We start from the raw sequence: 13,970 nt of genomic DNA, 5'->3' as shown, positions 1-13,970 counted from the left end.
TTCTGTTATATCATCTTATATATATTGCTTCAGAGATAAGCTATGAAAGCAGGCATCTTTTTACAGTCTTAATTTGTTTCCAATTACAAATACAGGTGCTGGTCATAAAATTAGAATATCATGAAAAAGTAGATTGATTTCAGTAATTCCATTTAAAAAGTGAAACTTGTATATTATATTCATACATTACATACAAACTCATATATTTCAGATGTTTATTTTGTTTAATTTTGATGATTACAAATGACAACAAATGAAAATCTCAAATTCATCATATCAGAAAATTAGAATATTGTGAAAAGGTTCAAAATTGATGGCCCCTGGTGCCACACTCTAATCAGCTAATTAACTCAAACCACCTGCAAAAGCCTTTAAATGGTCTTTCAGTCTAGTTCTATAGGCTACACAATCATGGGGAAGACTGCTGACTTGACAGTTGTCCAAAAGACGACCATCGACACCTTGCACAAGGAGGGCAAGACACAAAAGGTCATCGCTAAAGAGGCTGGCTGTTCACAGAGCTCAGTGTCCAAGCACATTAATAGAGAGGCGAAGGGAAGGAAAAGATGTGGTCGAAAAAAGTGTACAAGCAAGAGAGATAACCGCACCCTGGAGAGGATTGTGAAACAAAACCCCTTCAAAAATGTGGGGGAGATTCACAAAGAGAGTTAAAGTTAAAGTTCTATTATTATTATTATTAATTATTATGGTATCTTGGCTGGGTACATAATACAAAAAGTTTGTGGTATATTTGGAACAATGGGCGTCAAGGGGTTAAGACTTTATATATAGTATAGCAACTTTAAAGTAATTGAGGTATGTCCACAACAAAATAAATCACACAAGACAAAAAAAATATAAAGTTAGAAAGTTTAAATATTCACTCTGTGTCTATTTATTGAGTCCGCATACATTTTATCTGCTTCTTCCAACCTCTGTAATTTCAACCCCTGAATGGAGGGAAATTCAACACTGATGATTCTCCCTGCATATCGGATTTTCATGCCTGTCACTGTGTCTGTTTTTAATGTATTTATTTAGCCAAACTGCAGAGTGAGAGATCAGCACAAGGCAGGCTGAGTAATGACAAGGTAGAGGAACAGCGCCTCCTGTTGAAACAATGATAGTCTTGAGGTTCTGACATCAGTCTCTGCTGGGCCTTCTTCTGAACAATGTCTATGTGTAAGGACAATCTAAAGTCAACAGCAACGGTTGCTCATAGGGACCAGAAAATAATACACAGTGTTGTTAAGGATGGTTAAGGCAAGAAGTATTTTCTTTGGAAAAATTACTTGTGTTTATTTAGCTTCAGGTGTTTCTGACCGCACCGGTGCATCAGTTGATTAATCTTCGTCTGTATGCAGACTTCCTTGTTTCGGTATCTGCGGAATTCAGGAGTTAAAGAGACAGGTTTGCTGAGTGGCAGTCTTTTCTCTATAGAGGGAAGAGGACAGTAAAAAGAACAAACTCCTAAGGGGGTACCAGTTAATTATGCTTTTTCAGGAGAGAAAAATATTCACTGTTTTCTTTGATTAGTTTAGGCTTGTTGAAGTTGAGGATGAATTATGTTATCAATCTTGCTAATCAAAACAGCTTTTAATTATAGTATAAACAAAGAGAGAGGGTGTCATTGTTTATGCCATTCCATCTACCATTTAATTACTATACGCAGCAGATTAGATGTTTATTTTTTGGATTTAGTGTTAGCAAAAACCTTTTGAACCTTCATGTGTCCAGCTGAATAGCTCAAGATTTGCTGGTGTCAGTCCTCTTTTAATGGATATTTTTTGTTATAGTATAATAAACCATGAATAATCATAGTTGTATGTGTATATGCATTAGAATTGTTACGTTTCTCCATTGTTTTAAATTAACTTTCTTTTCTTTTTTTAGCTAAAAGTTAGATAAAACAATATCAAAAAATAAAGATTCCTTTTTTTCTCTGTCTATCATGTTTTTATCATATTTGTTTTCTTGTAAAACTGTGCCACAGTTGCCACATTTTTTTACCATCATTGTCCGTACTTGTGCTTGTTAATGCATTGTCCATCTGTCCATTCCCCCTGCTATTAGCAGTAACGATTTTATGGGATTCTTTATAAATAAGATTGATTCTATAAAAACAAAAAAGATAGTAAAAGTATGATTGTTTTTTGTCTCTGAAAGGTGAGGCAGCATCTGAGAATCTGAACTGGGTTTAGACTGCTTTGATCCAGTTGAACTTTCAGAGTTAGCAAAACTATTACCCACATCTAAGCCTTAGACTTGTATGTTGGATCCAGTTCCAACCAAGTTATTTAAGGACGGATTCCTTAAGATTTCCTCCTCCATATCCCTGTTACAGGGATATGTACCTCAGGCATTTAAGGTAGCTGTAACTGAACCTTTACTTAAAGGAGAAGTTCACTTTTTAACACTTTAAGCCCATTTTCTGTAGTGTCCAGGATGAAATCGAATGATCGAGGTGCTAACGTCTCTGTTAAACACTTTAAAAAACTCTGAAAATGGAATACGAAAGGTGGATTCTTGATTCTCGACGTCGGAGTACGCAGAGTGAAGCGAAAAGACTACAACTGTGTAAACAGGCCCCATTTCCATTTCCGGTGGCAGGGGAATATTGACTATTCCAACAGAACTCAATGGGATTTACAAAATGCTAAATAAAACACTACAGGAACGTTTTTTCTTTACGAAACTTTTTTTGGAACGTCATTGAACAGCGCTGACGACCCGGTGAGTAGCATATTTAAAAAAAAGAACGTTTAAGGTTGTTTTAAGGACATTATCGGACATGCTCTATGGAAGCCATTCTAAAGCAGCCAGGGGGTGATTCTGCATGAGCCAAAAAGCAGAGACAGGACCAATTGTCAAAATTTTGATGTCGATCATTCGATTTCATCCTGGACACTACAGAAAATGGGCTTAAAGTGTTAAAAAGTGAACTTCTCCTTTAAGAAATTATGCTTGTGCATCAGTTCATGGGCATTACGGTGCCGTGCATTATGCATTATTTAGGCTGTCGTTGGACATAAGTTCGGGACTCGTTATGAATACTCTATTAATACACCCAAACTTGAAATACATAGAAAGTTCAGCGTATGTCAGCGTCTCAGAAGATTCTTGGACATCAGGCATATGCTGTCTAAATCAGTAAGGTGAGTCAAGCCTCTAATGTGCTGCAAAGACAAAAAGGAGATTAGATGAACACATAAAACAAATGCTAGGGAAAATGCTGTGCTGCAATTGTTGAAAGTGAACATTCACTGTAAATGCATAAATAATGCTCTAAGACTCATTTCACAAAGCAAGTTTAACAGCAGGCGGCCCATAGGGGGTGCTCTGGCGCTGCCCTCCCTAGATGTGGGGGGAAAAGTCATAATATATATAGATTTAGTATTATCAATGTCAGTTTTACTTAATAGTATGTGGCTACATGTTATATGAATTATTAAAACAACACTTCTACCAATTGACTCTCATTCAACAGTGCATTTCCACCAACAGAACGCATCATTTCTCTTCTTGGGCGCTCATTCAAGATGCCCCTGAAATGTAACGATATAGCCATCTGTATAATGTTGCTTGGGAAAATTAATAAATGTTTGGTTAACTTATCGTTTGTCAGCTTAACAAACGATAAGCCCAGTACAGCCCGAACAAGCCAAGATAAAGATGGCCAGAAAGATGACACAGTTTGGCTATAGCAGCCCGGCCGTGTATATTGACCCCGTGGAGCTCCCGGCAGACAGTTTTGGTGGACACAGGAGAGTTGAGGTGCACATTTAATTCTGCCGTGATTTGGGCAGCCGTGGTTTTATGTTTTTTGGATAAAATCTGGGTTAGCACCCGAACATCCCCTGCAGACAGCTTCCTCTTGCATCCCCAGTTAATCCTGTTGGGTGTGGTTTGTCCTTCTTGGTGGCATGCTGACATTACCCTGGATACCGTGGCTCTTGATACATCACAAAGACTTGCCGTCTTGGTCACAGATGAGCCAGCAAGACGTGCACCTACAATTTGTCCTCTTTTGAACTCTGGTATGTCACCCATAATGTTGTGTGCATTGCAATATTTAGAGCAAAACTGTGCTCTTAACCTGCTAATTGGACCTTCACACTCTGCTCTTATTGGTTCAATGTGTTATTAATGATGATTGGCCACTAGGCTGGTCCAATTTAGCCATGAAACCTCCAACACTAAAATGACAGGTGTTTCAGTTTCACTGTCCAACCCCTGTAACCTAAAACTGAAAAATGCAAGAGAATCTTTCTTCTCTGAAATCATTAACAAGAACAATAATAATACTCACAGTCGCTTCAGCTAGTAACCACTGATCAGGCGCGAAATCTAGTTGTAGTGCTGGATTCAGACTTGAACCTCCAAAATCATTTAAAGACAATTACAAGGTTGGCTTTCTATCACATGAAGAACATTTCCAGGATTAAAGGACTAAAGTCTCAGCCCGTGTCCTCACTAAGACTTAGAACGTAGAGCATATCACCCCAGTTCTAAAGACACTGGCTCCCTGTTTCTTAGAGAATAGACTTTAAAAAAACTTCTGTTAGTTTATAAATCTCTGAATGGCTTAGCGCCTAAATACATCACAGACTTGCTATCAGTGTATCAACCCTCCAGAGCAGGCATCCCCAACCTCCGGCAGGTTTTAGAGGTTTCCCTGCTTTAGCACAGCTGATTATATTGGGTGCGTCTCAATTCGCAGGCTGCGTACTTGGTAGTACGCATTTTGAGGCCGGTGACGTCACAACGCTGCGCGGAGGCCGTCCCATTTGGCAAAAATTCTGAGGACGCTTAAAATGCAGCCTCAAAATGCGTCCTCCTTTTCCCCGAATTCTGAGGATGCATCGCTACCGTCCTTAGTGGCCTCGCCTCCCACTAGATTTCCCGAGGTGCTTTGCGCGCTTTTTTTTTTTTTTAGTTGAAGAAGAAGAAGAAAGTCGGATTTTCTTCAAATTACGGACAACCGAAAGCAGCAGCAGCGCCGACAGTAGTGCGGAGAACACCTTTAAATGTAAGTAGTTTGTTTTTTTTTTGTTTTTTTTATGAACATCTATTAAAATACATGACGGTAACAGAGCCACCGGGATGTGTAGGAGCAGCTAAAGCTAAGAGCTAACCTGTTGATACGTGATGTTCATCAACAATTAAAAGCCTTCATACAAATGTCACTATTTTTTATTTTAACCTACATCTTACTGTACTGATAGCCGTAGCCCTCACAAATCAGATCTATTTATTCTCATACAGTTTATAACAAAGTATTAGAGCTGTTAAAGCTTAATGCAGCTGAAGAAATAACATTAGTCCAGCTGTACTTGGCTGTTAATACTGCAAACGTTTTGTTTTAATACTCAATAATGTATAGTTTATTTACAGTACAGTATAATAAGGTTTAAAGTATAATTCGCTTGAAGAACAATACAGGCGTAATTATACAGAACAGTCATTTTGCCTGTTGACTTAACAGAAATATGCTTTACATGTCATTTTGTTCCAGGGATCAGACAGAGGAGTGGATAAAATGACCACCTTATCATCGGGGCCAAAAATACTGCTGCAGTCAGATGGAGGGAAGAGGCAGAATTCCATCTACATGTTGCATTTCTATGTAAAAGTCACACAAGTTAAAAGAAGTCCTGTTCAAACACCAACGTACAAATATAATCTTTGATCACATCAAATGATGCTCAGATGCCACTTTTTGTAAATCTCATATTTGTGATAGAAGTGATCCTTGTGTGGGACAACTTAAAAAAAAAATACAAAGTATGTTCAGGTTTGGATTATGTAAAGAAACACACACACACCTATATATATATATATATATATATATATATATATATATATATATATATATATATATGTGTGTGTGTGTATGTATGTGTGTGTGTAGGGAAATTACATCTTTCATTTATTATATTCATGTTAATTTCCACTTTGAGTAAGCTTGAAAAAGTAATCTCCAGGTTACCATTACAGTCTTTTTCAGTAGAATTTCATCAATCCATCCAAATCATGAAACCTTCGTTTTTTCTAGCTTTAAAGAAACACTACAGAAAATAGCATCTGTTGATACAAATAGTTTTCCTCTACTATAGGAATGCAAAGATCCTTGGACAGGGCAGCGGGTCAGTGGGAATCCTACTGCTGCCACCTGGCCCTGGTTTGTCCTCATGGAGGAGGTATTAGGACGGAGGCCCTCTGTTGCCCCACCTGTCCTAATTGCCTCCATTCCTGAGGACACACCAGGACCAGGTGCTGCAGAGGCTGAGCAGCATCAGGGTGAAGATGAGGAAGAGAATGAGGATGAGAGAGGAGGGAAAGGAGGAAGAGAAGAAGGAGAGACGAGTTGGTGGATTTAATCAGGGAGGAGATGAGATGGCAGAGGGAGGCAGGAAAGGATGGACAGATTATTTCATTTATTGGAGAGGATGGTGGACAGATGTTATTATTTTTTTGGTGTTTTTTTTTAACAAGTTGAAGTTCTGTGTTGCTGTTATTAAATTAAATTATTAAATTGTTTATAAAAGTTATTGCTGTCGGTGTGTTCTTAAAGTCTTTTAACCTTTTTACATTATCTGTTTCATCACTTCTTTGTAATTTAAGTAAACTTAGAACAACTTCTCAGTGACATCAGTTTATTTTTAGAGAAGCAAGTATTTACAATAAACTATTAAACATTTTTAACTATTGACATTAGATTTTAAAATTAACTACTACAACTATTTACAAAAGATATACAGTAAATATTACTAAAGAACATATATATACAATTGTGACTGAGCAGGAGTCCCTGGTGGGGCTGCTGGACTGGATGGGACGCCACACAGATGAGCTTGGAGTCTCCTGACTGCGAGTGGGACATCATCTGGGGGGTGCCTCTCTCCACTGCTGATCCAATCGATGGCTGCCATGTTACTAAAAATGTTCAAGAAGACGCAGAAAATAATGACTTTACTAAAACTGTTTTTATAACCCTTAAATAAGAACAGCTAAAATGTGATTGTACTTGCCATCTAAATGTAACGGTGGTCAGGTAGACCCTCCTCCAGGGCAGACACCTCGGCAGACAGCTGGTCCCTCCAGTGAGCACCACTGACTGCCTCCTACACGTTCTCCCCCTCCTCATCCTCTGGCATGTCGTCCTGCTCTTCATCCTCTGGGACTGTTATGACCTGTAGAAAAAAAAAGACAAAAATATTTATTTTTATTCAGTCATCTATCTTTTTTTCCTTATCTTTATTACATGATTTATTAGAAATTAAATTTTACTTCATCTAGATCCACTATTTAACTTATTTTTTATGTTTTTATATTTTGATTTTTTTTTCCTGTATTATGTTTATATATATATATAAAATTGCAAATAAAATCAGGCAGTAACGGGATAACAATTTAGACAAAAAGGATTTATTTCTCAACAGTTTGGCTTCTCAACACAACATTAGTGATAGTGAAAGTAGTGATTTAAGTCAGTTATTTACAAGGTTTGTACACATTTAACTATTCAATTCAAATTACTAAAGTTACAAACAAATAAATCACAAACTTACAAATAAATATAAAACTTGATATTTAAACATATTCATCAATCTGCAGACAGGCGTTTGTTTAATAGCTGGTATATTCTGATCATTAGCAGGCCCTGTGGGTTAGAATAATAGCAGGTAGATCTTACCTCTCCACTGCGCCCTACCAGCCTGAGAAAAATCCGTCGCAGGATTTGCTGCCGCCGAAGCCGTCAAAGCGACTCTCCTCCTCCAATAACAAGTAAATAAAAAAAATAAAAATATCCATATCTATTTTTTTGTTGGTTCTTTCCGTATTTCTCGAGCTGTCGGATTTTGTTTCGCGCTGTGTTTGGGGTAAACGTGATGACGTCGTGTCGCAACCAGGAAGTGCTCCAAAGGCTAGACCGTCCCATTTACCAACGGCTGAGGATCCTCCGGAGCAGCCTACTGAGTCTGGGTCCTCCGGAGGCTAGGTAGGCTGCGTCCTCGGAAGTACGCAGCCTGCGAATTGAGACGCATCTATTGATTGCAGTAGACCAAAAGCCTGTTAATCAGCTTTCAATTAAAATCAGCTGTGCTGGAGCATGGAAACCTCTAAAACGTGCAGGACAGCGGGCCTCGAGGACCGATGTTGGGGATGCCTGATCCAGACCACTCAGGTCTTCTGGCTCCAGCCTGCTCTGCATACCTAGAACCAGAACTAAACATGGAGAAGTAAAATTTTGTTTCCTATGCTCAACTTATCTGGAACAAACTTCCAGAAAACTGTAAAAGTGCGGAAAGCCGGAGTTCCTTTACATCAAGACTAAAAAAACATTTGTTTAGTATTGCCTTTGACTGTTCTAGTTAAACAGTTCAACTAAAACATCATTAGTTCAACTTTTTTATTTTCTTTAGTCCAACTGTTTTTAATCTTCTTTTTTTGTTTCTGAATTTTTTTTCCTACTTGCTTTAAATCTGTTTTATTTTCCTATATTTTAATCATGTAAAGCACTTTGCATTGTCTTTGTACTGAATTGTGCTATACAAATAAATTTGCCTTGCCTTGCCTTGTCAATCAGCAAAGTCAAAATGAATGGCTTTGTAGCTCCTGGAATTTTCGCCCTGCTACAGTGACATAAGTGATGTAGCTTGTAGTCAGTCAGGCAGTGAGGTAGAGATTATGGCGACTGTTGTGTCTACCACTAGGTGGTGTACGAGTAGAGAATAAAAAAAGAGGAGTAGAAGAAGTGATATAGAAGAAGAGAAGATCTGATGTTACTGTTTGCTGAACGAGTTCTTAAATAAAGCTGTTAAGAGTTCTTTGCCTACCTCGTCCTGGATACTACACATAACTATTGGCGACGATGACGTCTGTACCCATGCCTGCGCCGTTCCTACCCTGCAGTGGAGAACCTACGGTCCCGTTTTCCATGTGGCGGAAAATGTTTGAGAACTACTTAACGGCTATTCATGCTACTGGCAATTCCTAGTCCGATGCTAGACGTCGTGCTCTACTAATTCATGCACTTGGCTTTGAAGGACAACGTTTATTTTACACCTTGCCTAATGCCGGCACTTCATATAATGACGCTATGACGGCGTTGGAACTACAGTTTACACCGAAGGTGAACGTTGTCGTGGCGTGACACCAATTCCGACAGAGAACGCAGAGGGCGGATGAGACTGTGCCTCAATACGTGGCTGCTTTACGTGAGTTGGCTATCCCATGTGCTTATGGAACCATGGAGGACGAGATGCTGCGGGATCAGCTGATTGAGAAGGCGTATGCACCGGAGGTGAGAAACAGGCTTTTACTGGAAGGCTCTTTAACGCTGGACAGCGCTGTCCCGCTGGCATGTCAAGTGGAACACGCTCTTCAGTCGTCCAAACTCCTCAGTGGAGCTACAGCTGTTCACACCGTTGCCCAGCGCGGACCTTCTCAACGCAAGGAAAAAAACCGCCAAGCTGCTTCTAAAAATAACCACACGCGCCCCGCGCGGCAAACAGCGCGCACCTGTTATCGCTGTGGATCTACAAATCACCTGGCGAATGCAAGAAACTGTCCTGCAGCCGCGGCAAAATGCTACAGCTGTGGTAAGACTGGACACTTTTCTAAAGTTTGCCGCTCAGCTAAACAAGTTGGGGAAGTAATTCCTGAAGTGGTTGTGCTCATGTTAACTGCAAATGAAGTTAACACTACTGATAGACTGTTTTGCAATGTGAACATTAAAGCTGCGTCGGGCGAGTCAGCTGATTGTGAATTACTGATTGATACGGGATCCTCAGTTTCTATCATACCAGAGACTCTGTACAACAGACATTTTTTTGAGTGTACTCTCACTGCACCTCAGCATAGGCGGATCTACTGGGGTGGCATAGGGTGGCAACTGCCACCCTAAATGACAGCCTTGCCACCCCTGCTGCCACCCCAGTTGGCTGTAGGGGTGGCGAGGCTTATTAATTATTATTATTATGGATAATTTAAGAATTGCAACCGCTAATTTCCAATGTCGGACTGCAGTGAATGCAGCACGAGATGACGCGAGAGCGACTGAGACTGATTAGTTTTGAAAACCGAGCGGGGCAAAGCGAGGGAGCCAGGGGTGATGGGGAGAGGAGACACGGGATGAAACAGGTAAACTGATTAACTATCTATCGAGAAATGAAATCATAATGAAAGCACAATGTTGCTAGCATAGCTGCAATGCTGATTTTCAGATGATAAAAATCAGGTTGCAGAACGTCATTTCTCTAACTATGATGTTAATTAGGCCTGACGTTTCAGGCTCATAAAGACGTATTTGCGGTCAACTATGACAGAAAAGAGACTATCAAGTTTGGTTTTACTCAAATCAAAACGCAAAAAGGCATTGGATCTAAATACATTAGTGAAGTGTTTTGCTGAGCAACATGGAAATCACTGCATTCAGCTGTTATAGTCATGTTAACTTTATGTTATGCTCTCTGGTGAGCCTTTACAGAGCTGTTACATTTTGTTTTGGCACCTGAGAAAATCTGATATTTCCTTTAATAAAACCAAAAGTGTTAAAAGTAAATTTAAAAATGTGATACTGGTGAATCCTGCTTAATATGAAGCAGTGTTGTTTCTTTTTTGTATATATAATATGAAACTATCCAGAAATGACCTGTATGAACCTACTCACAAAATGTTTAGTACTTTTACAGACTGGAAGCAAAATTTATTTTTATGTTGCTTCTTTTCAGATTTGTGGAGTTTTGGATGTAACATACAGTACCTGCCTTTTAGTTGATTTTTTGATACAGCAGCTCTATCTACAGCATATTTACATGCATGAAATGTCCCTTTCATGTTGCCTAAACTACTGTATGTCAAGTTACTGAGGAACAAATGGGGTAAATGTGTGTTCAGAGTTAACATTACATAGATGTCCATTACCTTGTTTTGGCGCCTTGACCCATTTATTTCTACTGTGTAGTGATGCTCACTTTAGTACAGCTCAGTCCATAAATCTCTGATGGGTAACTTTTTTTTTCTATAGTTTCTTCTTGTGCAAATGCTGCAAAGCTGCCTCTCTGACAGTCAATCTCACACATCTGTGACTCAGCACCTGTGTCTTACCTTAATTCCTTTCCTGTGATAATGCCCCTCTAGAAGTAGTGTTATCATGCTTCTATCTCCTATTAGGTGAGATCTCATTGTACAATGTATTTCTAATATGAACGGCTTCAAATGAAACACTTACTGTACATAATATTCTCACCAAACTGTGATAACTGCGATTAAATTTAGTGTAAACAAATGTCATACGTTGCCACCCCTCAAAAATTCCTGCCCCCCTCTTGCCACCCCATAAATATTTTTCTAGATCCGCCCCTGCACCTCAGGTGAAATTAGTTACTTACTTGAAAGAGGATATTCCTGTAATAGGATGTTTGGAAGCAACAGTTACCCTTCATGACAACGCTGCTCCTGCTTCTTTGTATGTAGTTAAAGGCGGATCTGCATTACTCGGAATGGATCTGATAAAAGCACTAAAATGGACATTTAGCTCCGATTCAATCCATGCTCCAACCCCTGAACATGCTTCTTCTGCTGCACCTGTGTTACTGACAAAAACGAACTCTGCTTCTATTGGCTGTGTTGCCGGGTTTGTGCACAAAGTTAAAGTACATGAGGATGCAGTTCCAGTTCGGCAAAAACTTCGCCGCCTTCCATTTGCAGTACGAGACGCAGTGTCGGAGGAACTAGATTTGCTGTTAAAGGAGGGAATTATCGAACGCATTGATGCTTCCCCCTGGATTTCACCTATTGTGGTCACAACGAGGAAAGAGGGCAGACCAAGATTGTGCGTTGACTTAAGGGAACCTAATAAAGCTATAGTTGCTGACAGTCACCCTTTGCCCCACATGGATGAGCTTTTAAGTGAGCTCAGGGGTGCCAGTTTTTTCTCCACCATAGACCTGGCATCTGCATACCATCAGCTCCTGCTACATGAGAACAGTAGGGATCTCACAGCTTTTATTACGCACAAGGGGCTTTTCCGTTACTGTCGTGTTCCCTACGGTTTGGCCTCTGCTCCATCTGCATTCCAAAAAATGATGGAAACTGTGCTTAAAGGACTGCCTGGTGTGCAGAATTACTTGGATGATGTAATTGTTTCAGGATCTTCCTTACAAGAACATGACAAACGACTGCATGCTGTGCTCCAGCGTCTTATGGAGGCAGGCCTAACACTTAACATGCAAAAATGTGCATTTAGACAGTCCAGCCTCAAGTTTCTTGGTCACATCATTTCCAAAGATGGCATCCTTCCTGATCCAGCTCATAGTGCAGCTGTACGTGATGCACCACCACCACATGACCTACAGTCTCTGCGCTCCTTCCTTGGTTTGATCTCCTGGTACAGCAAGTTTCTCCCTAATTTTGCCACATTAGTGGAACCAATGCGGGCTGTGCTAAGAGAAACTGCTGACTCTGGTTTCGTATGGACTGAAAGGGCTGATCAAAGCTTTAGGGACTTAAAGGATCTTTTACTGAACAGTCCGGTTCTGGCTCTTTTTGACCCATCCCTCCCAACCATTGTCACCACAGACGCTTCAGATTATGGCCTGGGTGGTGTGTTGACCCAAATACACCCAGATGATGTTGAACGAACTGTAGCATTTGCATCTCGTACGCTGACCTCTGCAGAACGGAAATACTCCACAGTTGAAAAGGAGGCTCTTGCTTGTGTGTGGGCCGTGGAAAAGTGGAGGTCTTATCTCTGGGGCCGACGTTTCACGCTAAGGACTGATCATCAAGCACTGACGACACTACTTGCTACTAAAGGCATTGGGCGTGCTGGGATGAGGGTCGCACGCTGGTCTGCGCGTTTGCTGTGCTTCACCTATGATATGGAGTACAGGCCTGGATCACAAAATCAGGCTGCAGACTGTTTGTCACGGCTACCACTTCCTATGGACTCCACCCTTATTGATGAACCTGGCATGGTTGCAGCCGTGGTGTCAGCTCTGTCTGTTGCTGAGTTCACTTCTGCTTCCTCTCAATGCCCTGAACTCACACTTCTCCGTGGACAGATAGAGAAAGGCTGGCCAAAATGTAAGAAGGATGTGGACCCTGTCTTAATGCCATACTTCCACATCAGGAATGAGCTTTCTGCATCTCAGGATCTGGTCATGTTCCTGTTTCTTTACGTGCTACTGTCATTCACCTGGCACATGAAACACATCAAGGCGTTGTACGCACAAAACAAAGACTTCGTGATCTCTACTGGTGGCCCCAGATGGACAAGATGGTTCAGTCAGTTATTTCTACATGTATGACGTGCCAAATGAACGACAAATCTGCTCAGACTGCTCCTGCTCCTCTACAACCTATTGAACTGCCGAACAGACCATGGGAGAAAGTTGCTCTGGACATTGTGGGTCCCTTCGAAACTGCTGCTTCTTCATGTAGATTCGCTATAACATTAGTGGACTATTACAGTAAATGGCCAGAAGTAGCATTTGCTCATGCTGTAACGACTGATGTTGTTATCACATTCCTGCGCTCTATTTTCAGCAGAGAGGGGAACCCTGATTACATAGTCACTGATAATGGGCCACAGTTTCTTTCCAGCTCTTTTGCAGATTTTCTCAAAGAGAGGGGAATATCTCATCTTCGTACAAGTGTGTACCATCCACAGTGCAATTGTGCTGTTGAAAGATGGAACAGAGTTCTTAAGGAGACAATACTAACCGCGGAACACATGCAGAAAGACTGGAAAACCACAGTGACTGATTTCTTACAGAACTACAGAGCAACACCACATAACACAACTGGAGTATCTCCATCAGAACTACTGCACAACAGGAGGATGAAAACAAATGTGACTGTCTTTCCAGATTCAGAAAAAAGCAGGATTGGCACTACAGTACGAGAAACAGTTAAACAGAAACAAGAAAAGTCTAAACAATACACTGACAAGCGCCGTGGAG

The sequence above is a fragment of the Cyprinodon tularosa genome, unplaced genomic scaffold (genome assembly GCF_016077235.1).
Source record: "Cyprinodon tularosa strain WSP-4 unplaced genomic scaffold, ASM1607723v1 ctg24, whole genome shotgun sequence".
NCBI classification, from domain to species: domain Eukaryota; kingdom Metazoa; phylum Chordata; class Actinopteri; order Cyprinodontiformes; family Cyprinodontidae; genus Cyprinodon; species Cyprinodon tularosa.
Note: the sequence above shows the minus strand (reverse complement) of the source record.